This window comes from Tupaia chinensis, unplaced genomic scaffold, assembly GCF_000334495.1.
Source record: "Tupaia chinensis unplaced genomic scaffold, TupChi_1.0 Scaffold000513_1, whole genome shotgun sequence".
NCBI classification, from domain to species: Eukaryota; Metazoa; Chordata; class Mammalia; order Scandentia; family Tupaiidae; genus Tupaia; species Tupaia belangeri.
Window position 1 is genome coordinate 3,964,854 of NW_006160026.1, and position 6,339 is coordinate 3,971,192.

Here is a 6,339-nt window from a genome sequence, read left to right on the forward strand (position 1 = left end):
CAGAGCCAGGATTTGAATGCAAGTAGACTGGTCCCAGAGGCATGCTTTTAATCTGTGTATTAAGCCACATCATTCATATAGTATGCTGAAATCTGGCAAGCCCAGGCCAATGGCAGGGTGAGGCGATGAGGTTCTCTCAGAGTCTTTGTTCCAATATTTAGTCTGTTTACGCAGATACCAATGTTTTCTCCAGTAACTATTCAGGAAAATGTTGCAGTGAAAGCTTGCCACCTGTTAATTACTGCACAAAAACAGCAGGGTCCGAAGTCATCATTTTGTGCCACGGATAATTATTTCCACACAATTGTGAGGCATCCTCTTGGCTTCTTTTCTACTCAAATGTGCAGGCTGGGATATTGAACAGGTGATGACGATTTACAAGAACAATAATAAATGCCAGTGGGGGCACAGGTAATTAACAGCTGTGGACGTCCGACAAGGTATTGTGAGCAAGTCTGGAAACAGACCAGGAGAAATTGGAGAGAAGTGTGCATTTAGTCTCCATGGAAGACTGATGAAAGGACTGACAAGAACATCTAAGGAGTACAGTTTCTTAATGCATAAAGTATGGTATGAAAAAGAGGCTTGCTATTTATCTCTGCCTGGGCACATAGACCTGAAATGAGCACAACTTGGAACAAGAAATTGACATGAATATAATGCTGTAAACCAACAGCTGATAGTCATAATGAGGATGGCTAGAGACATCTGCATTGCTGGAATGAGACTAAAAATCAAAATTAAAAATGATTTTCAAATTTCACTCAGGAAGTTGGCATGTTAATGATCCAATAAGACAATGGACCATTCAGAATTTCATGTTCATTTCCAAACCCAGTTGCTGCCAATTTTTGGGCCATTTCATTTTGAAATCAAACATATTCATGACACCAGACTCTATCTTATCTTCTGACAGATGTGGCCAATATTTGCACCCTTAAATTCATCATAAGGAATCTGCAGGACCAAACCCCAAGTGTCCTCTCTAAATTAATAATCTTAAATGAACTTTTAAAACAAATTGAAAAGAATACATTACTATTTATCTACCATGATCTGGATATTAATGCCAAAACTTTATACATAGCATTTTATGTAATCTCCTGCCCAACCCTTTCAATCAGATGTCATTATTTCCACTGTTTAAGTCAGAAAAGAAGAGGTTCAGAGAGGTCAAAACAGAACAAAACAAAACCCTCCTCTAAATTAGTATGAGATGGGACTAAATGCACATTTTTATAACCTTAAAATTTAAACTCTTTTTCCCACTTCTTAAGCTCCCTTCCCAAGGAGATAAATAACGTTTTTGGAAAATATCCACTATCAAGCATTCAGTCTTCTCTGGATTATTCTCCACCCCACACTCTCTCTCCCTCCACAATGCTTCCATGAACTCTTGTATGCCAACCATTTCTTTCTTTCTTATTTTTAATGAACAGTCTTAGATTCACATAACTATATTTGGAAGGGTTCCAATATATGCTACACTCAGTCACCCCTATTATTATTAATATCTTACATTATTATGGTGCATTTGTCATGATTAATGAACTAATGTGGACATGTAATTGTTAAACAATGTCCATACTTCATTCGGGCTTCCTAAGATTTTCCTAATGTCCCCTTTTCACTTCCAGGATCCCATAGAGGTTCCCACTTAACATTTGGCAGTCAAGTCTTCTTAGGTCCATCTTTGTTGTAACAGTTCCTCAGAATTTTTTCATTTGGGGGGACCTTGACAATTTATATGATTACTGGTGAAGTGTTTTACAGAATCTCCATCAAAGGGGATTTTGTTATTGATAAGACACAATTCAATGTCATAAAATTTAACCTTCAAAATAAGAATTTAACCTTCGAAATAAGTTGGAGATTTTTTTTACATTGAATTATTGTACACCTTATCAGCATGCAATATGGTTTTTCAAAGCATACATGCATTGTATGTCGATCAAGTCAAAGATATTGTAATACAGAGCCTCAACAGATAACTTTCCACTCTGTGTCTATTCATATTTTTTCTGAAACACTCTCTCCCACCCACCACTATCCACCCCTCCTCTACCATCTCTGATATCTACAGTTGCTCTTCCCCTGTATTTCTGCATCCTGATAGAATTTAGGGCACACATACATATGTATCTAGTGTATGTCTTCAAGCTACCAGGGCAAGGACCTGAACCATGGTTGGTCATGTAGGATCCAACTCCTTTTACCACCAGGCTATGGTAGTTAAGACCTAATTATCTTCTAATGTTGCATAACTGACTTACTTGTTTATTATGTCCTCTACTAATTTCAATAGCATAGAACTAGCTCTACAAGACCAGGAACATTTTAGTTTCATTTTTGTTTTTTTTAAGAATCATTTATCATTATTATTAATTTTTAATTTGGAATACTCATTTATTACTATTGTTTCAAAAACAAATCTCTGTTCATTATAGACAAAAATTATAAAATGTAGATATAAAGAAAGAAGGCAATAAAAAATAACTTCTCTGGGGTCCAGCAGATGGTGTAATGGCTATGTCGCTGGACTGCCATATAGTCAACCACAGTTTGATTCTTGGACTCAGTGGCTTAAGTTCACGCTGGCCACATGTGTGTGCATGCCCAAGATCCCAAGAGAATGAAGGAGAAGAGATGTGGAGTGGCTATCCCCCCCCAGGGGGGGTTGATTTCTCACTTTCTGTCTCTATCTCTCTCTGTCTTTCTGGAGAGTGCACATGCCCTATAGTAAAAACCTCTCAAAAATTAAAATAAAATAAAATATACTATACTAAAATAAAATAAAATAAAAACAAAAACTTGTCACCTACCTCTTGAGAATAATATTTTTATAAATATTTTGGCATATTTTAACCTAATTTTTTATTATCATTTATTATTATTTACACATTCAATCCTTATACATCATTTAGACTGTAAAGAGATTTTACCCAGCATGATATACACCTCAGTCTAGCCCAGTTGAGAATACTATACACATCCTCAACAGGAAACAAACCGTATCTGTGTTCCACAAATGTCTTACTTACCTATTTTTTCCCATATTTCCCTTCATGCACTTTTCTCCTGCCCTAATCTCCTTTCACCCATTTTTTCCCATATTTCCCTTCTTGCACTTTTCTCCTGCCCTAATCTCCTTTCACTTTGTCCCCAGCATCCATAACAATTTTCAATGCTTTTATGACTTCCAGTCCCTCATTCTCTACCCTGCAGTATAAAAAGTTGGTGTATGTTAAGTGGACACATACAATGTCTTTCCTTTTCATAGCCTGACTTGCTTCACTCAGCAACATATCTTCTATGTTAATCCACTTTCTATCAAATACCAAGGTCTTGTTGTTTATTATGGCTTACTAGTATCCCATGGAGTATATGTGCCACGATTTTTCAATACATTCATCTGTTTGTGGACATTTGGGTTGGTTCCATGTCTTAGCAATCGTAAATAATGCCACAATAAATATAGTTTTGCAAGTGCTTTTCTGACTGGGTGTTCTACTGTCCCTTGGGTAGATATCCAGGAGTGGAATTGCTGGATCATATGGTAGTTCTATTTCAAGGTCTTTGAGGAACCTCCATATTGTTCTCCACAGTGGCTGGACCAATTTGCATTCCTACCAACAGTGTAGAAGAGTTCCCCTTTCACCATATCCCCACCAGCACTTACCATTTTTTGTTTATTTAATCTTCCCCATTCTGATTAGGGTTAGGTGGTATCTCATTGTGGCTTTCATTTGCATCTCCCTTATGATGAGGGGTGTTGAACACTTTTTCATATTCTTTTAGGCTGTTCGTATGTCTTCCTTAGAGAGTTGTTTATTCAACTAATTTTCCCATCTTTTGATTGGGTTACTCATTTTCTTCTCAGTAAGCCACTTGAGTTCTTTGTGTATTCTGGTTATCAGTCTCTTATCTGAGGCATAGTTAAGAAAATTTTTCTTCCATTTCAAGGGTTGTCAATTCACACTACTCACTGTCATTTATTGTTCAGAAACGTCTTAATCTGATGTTATCTCACCTGGCTATTTTTGGCATTATTGCCTGTCCTTGGGGGTCTTGCTTAAGAAGACTTTGCCTACCCACAACGATCCCAGAGTTTCCCCAGTGTTTTCCACCAGTAGTTTTATAGTTTGCGGTCTTAGGTTTAGATCTTTGATCCATACTGAGTTGAGTTTTGTTAGTGGTGACAGGTAGGGGTTCAGATTCATCTTAGTGCAGGTGGATACCCAGTTTTTCCAGCACCCTTCACTAAAGAGGTTTACCTTTTCCCACTGGATTGACTGGACCCTTTGTCAAAGATCAATGGGCTGTATGTTTTGAGGTTTATTTCTTAGAGTCTCTACTGTGTTCCATTGATCCTCATGTCTGTTTTGTGCCAGTGCCATGCTGTTTGATTATCACAACTTTGTAATATATTTTGGGGTCAGGTAGTGAGATGCCACTCCCTCCACTCTAATTCTGCAGGATGGCTTTGGAAATACATGGTCTTTTATGATTCCAGAAAAATCTTCCAATTGTCTTTTCTAGATCTGTGAATTACGTCTCTTGTAATTTTATAGAGATTGCATGAAATATGTAGATTAATTTGGGTAGCATTGCCATTTTGATTATATTAATTCTTCCCATCTAGGAACATGGGATGTCCTTCCACTTTTTTGTATCATTTTCTATTTCTTTTTTAAGATTTTCATAGTTTTCCTTATAGAGGTCCTCGACTTCCTTGGTTGGTTTTATTCCTAGGTATCTTATACTTTTGTGGCTATGGTAAATGGGGTTACTTTCTTCAGTTTTACCTAAGTCTGTTTGTTGTTTGTACTTAGGAATACTGTAGATTCTTGTAAGTTAATTTTGTACCCTGCCACTTCACTGTATTATTACTTTGAGAAGTATTTTGTGGATACTATTGGGTCTTCTATGTATACAATCATGTCATTTGCAAACAGATAATTTCAAGTCTTCTTTCCTTATTAAAATGCCTTTTATTTCATTCTCTTGTTGATCCCATTGGCTAGGACTTCCCGTACTATATTGAACAGGAGTGAAGAGAGTGGGTAGGCTTGTCTTATACCAAATTTCAGTGGAAAAGATTTTAGCTTTTCCCCATTCAGTATAGTTAGCTATAGGTTTTCCATAGATAGCTTTTATTATGCTGAGAAATGATCCTTTAATGCCAACTTTATGAAAGTCTTAATCATAGAGAATGTTGTATTTTGTCGAATATTTTTTTCACATCAATTGAAATGATCATATGGTTTAAAAATATGGAAAGTTTCACAAATTTGCATGCCGTCCTTTCGCAGGGGCCATGCTAATATTCTCTGTATCATTCCAATTTTAGTATATGTGCTGCCAAAGTGAGCCCCATTATTATTATTATTTGCTATGGAATATGCATGATCACTAGAGAGAGACAAAGCAAGAGAGTATGTGTGCATGTGCAAAAGAGAGGATAAGTGACAAAGCAAACCACAGGTCCAGGTCCAGATCAAACTATGATCAGCCATGTGGGAGTCCAGTACCTTAACCATCATGCCACCTGCCAGACCCTTTAGTTTCTTTTACTTACTGTATCTTTAATACCCAGAATAGTGCTAATTATTTGTTGAATGAGTGAACAAATAAGTGAATACTTTTATTTGATATATTTTGTTTTGCTCAAATAATGTTTTCTAACACAACTGCAAGCCAAAATTTTTAGATTACAGAAATTTCACATTAAAAATTATATTTGAGGGACCAGCAATGGTGTAATGGTTATGTCCCTAGGCTCCCATGTGGTTAGTTGACTGAGGTTCAAGTCCTGGGTCCAGTAGCTTAAAACTCATGACAGGCATGTGTGTACGTGTACCCAAAACCCTGAGAGGAGAATGGAGAAGAAGGGATTATGGCATGGGAATCTCCCCTGGGGGGTGATTTCTCACTTTCTATCTATCTCTGTCTGTCTCTGTCTCTTCAGTGAGTACACACTCCCTATAACAAAAAAAAATCTCTCTGAGAAAAAAAGAAAAATTAGATTTTAATCTTCTAAGACAAGTGGAAATACTGGTCTTATTAAGTCTGAACTTCCACATGATGATTATTAGGGGCAGAGGCCTCTCTAATTATGTCATCGTACTTTCCAGTTCTATTCTGTGGCTGACTGTTTACAAATTAGCTGCAATATTCTTCATGTTCACTCCATCTTGCAATGTGACTATAACTCCTCCTTCCATGAGACTGAATCTATTTTTTAGCCTTTCCTTCACTACATATGTCTAATGATTAACTTTGGCCAATAAATTGTAACAGAAGTATTTCGAACCAGGCTAGTGTAGGCCTCAAGGCAAA

General features: G+C 36.8%; 1 non-coding gene across 1 annotated transcript; it reads right to left on the bottom strand.

Annotated features, from left to right (window-relative positions):
* Nucleotides 1-5,267: 5,267 nt before the first annotated feature.
* Nucleotides 5,268-5,374, bottom strand: LOC114009295 (U6 spliceosomal RNA). The gene has a single exon (XR_003550741.1). It is a non-coding gene; the product is annotated as a U6 spliceosomal RNA (small nuclear RNA).
* Between the last annotated feature and the right edge of the window lie 965 nt (nt 5,375-6,339).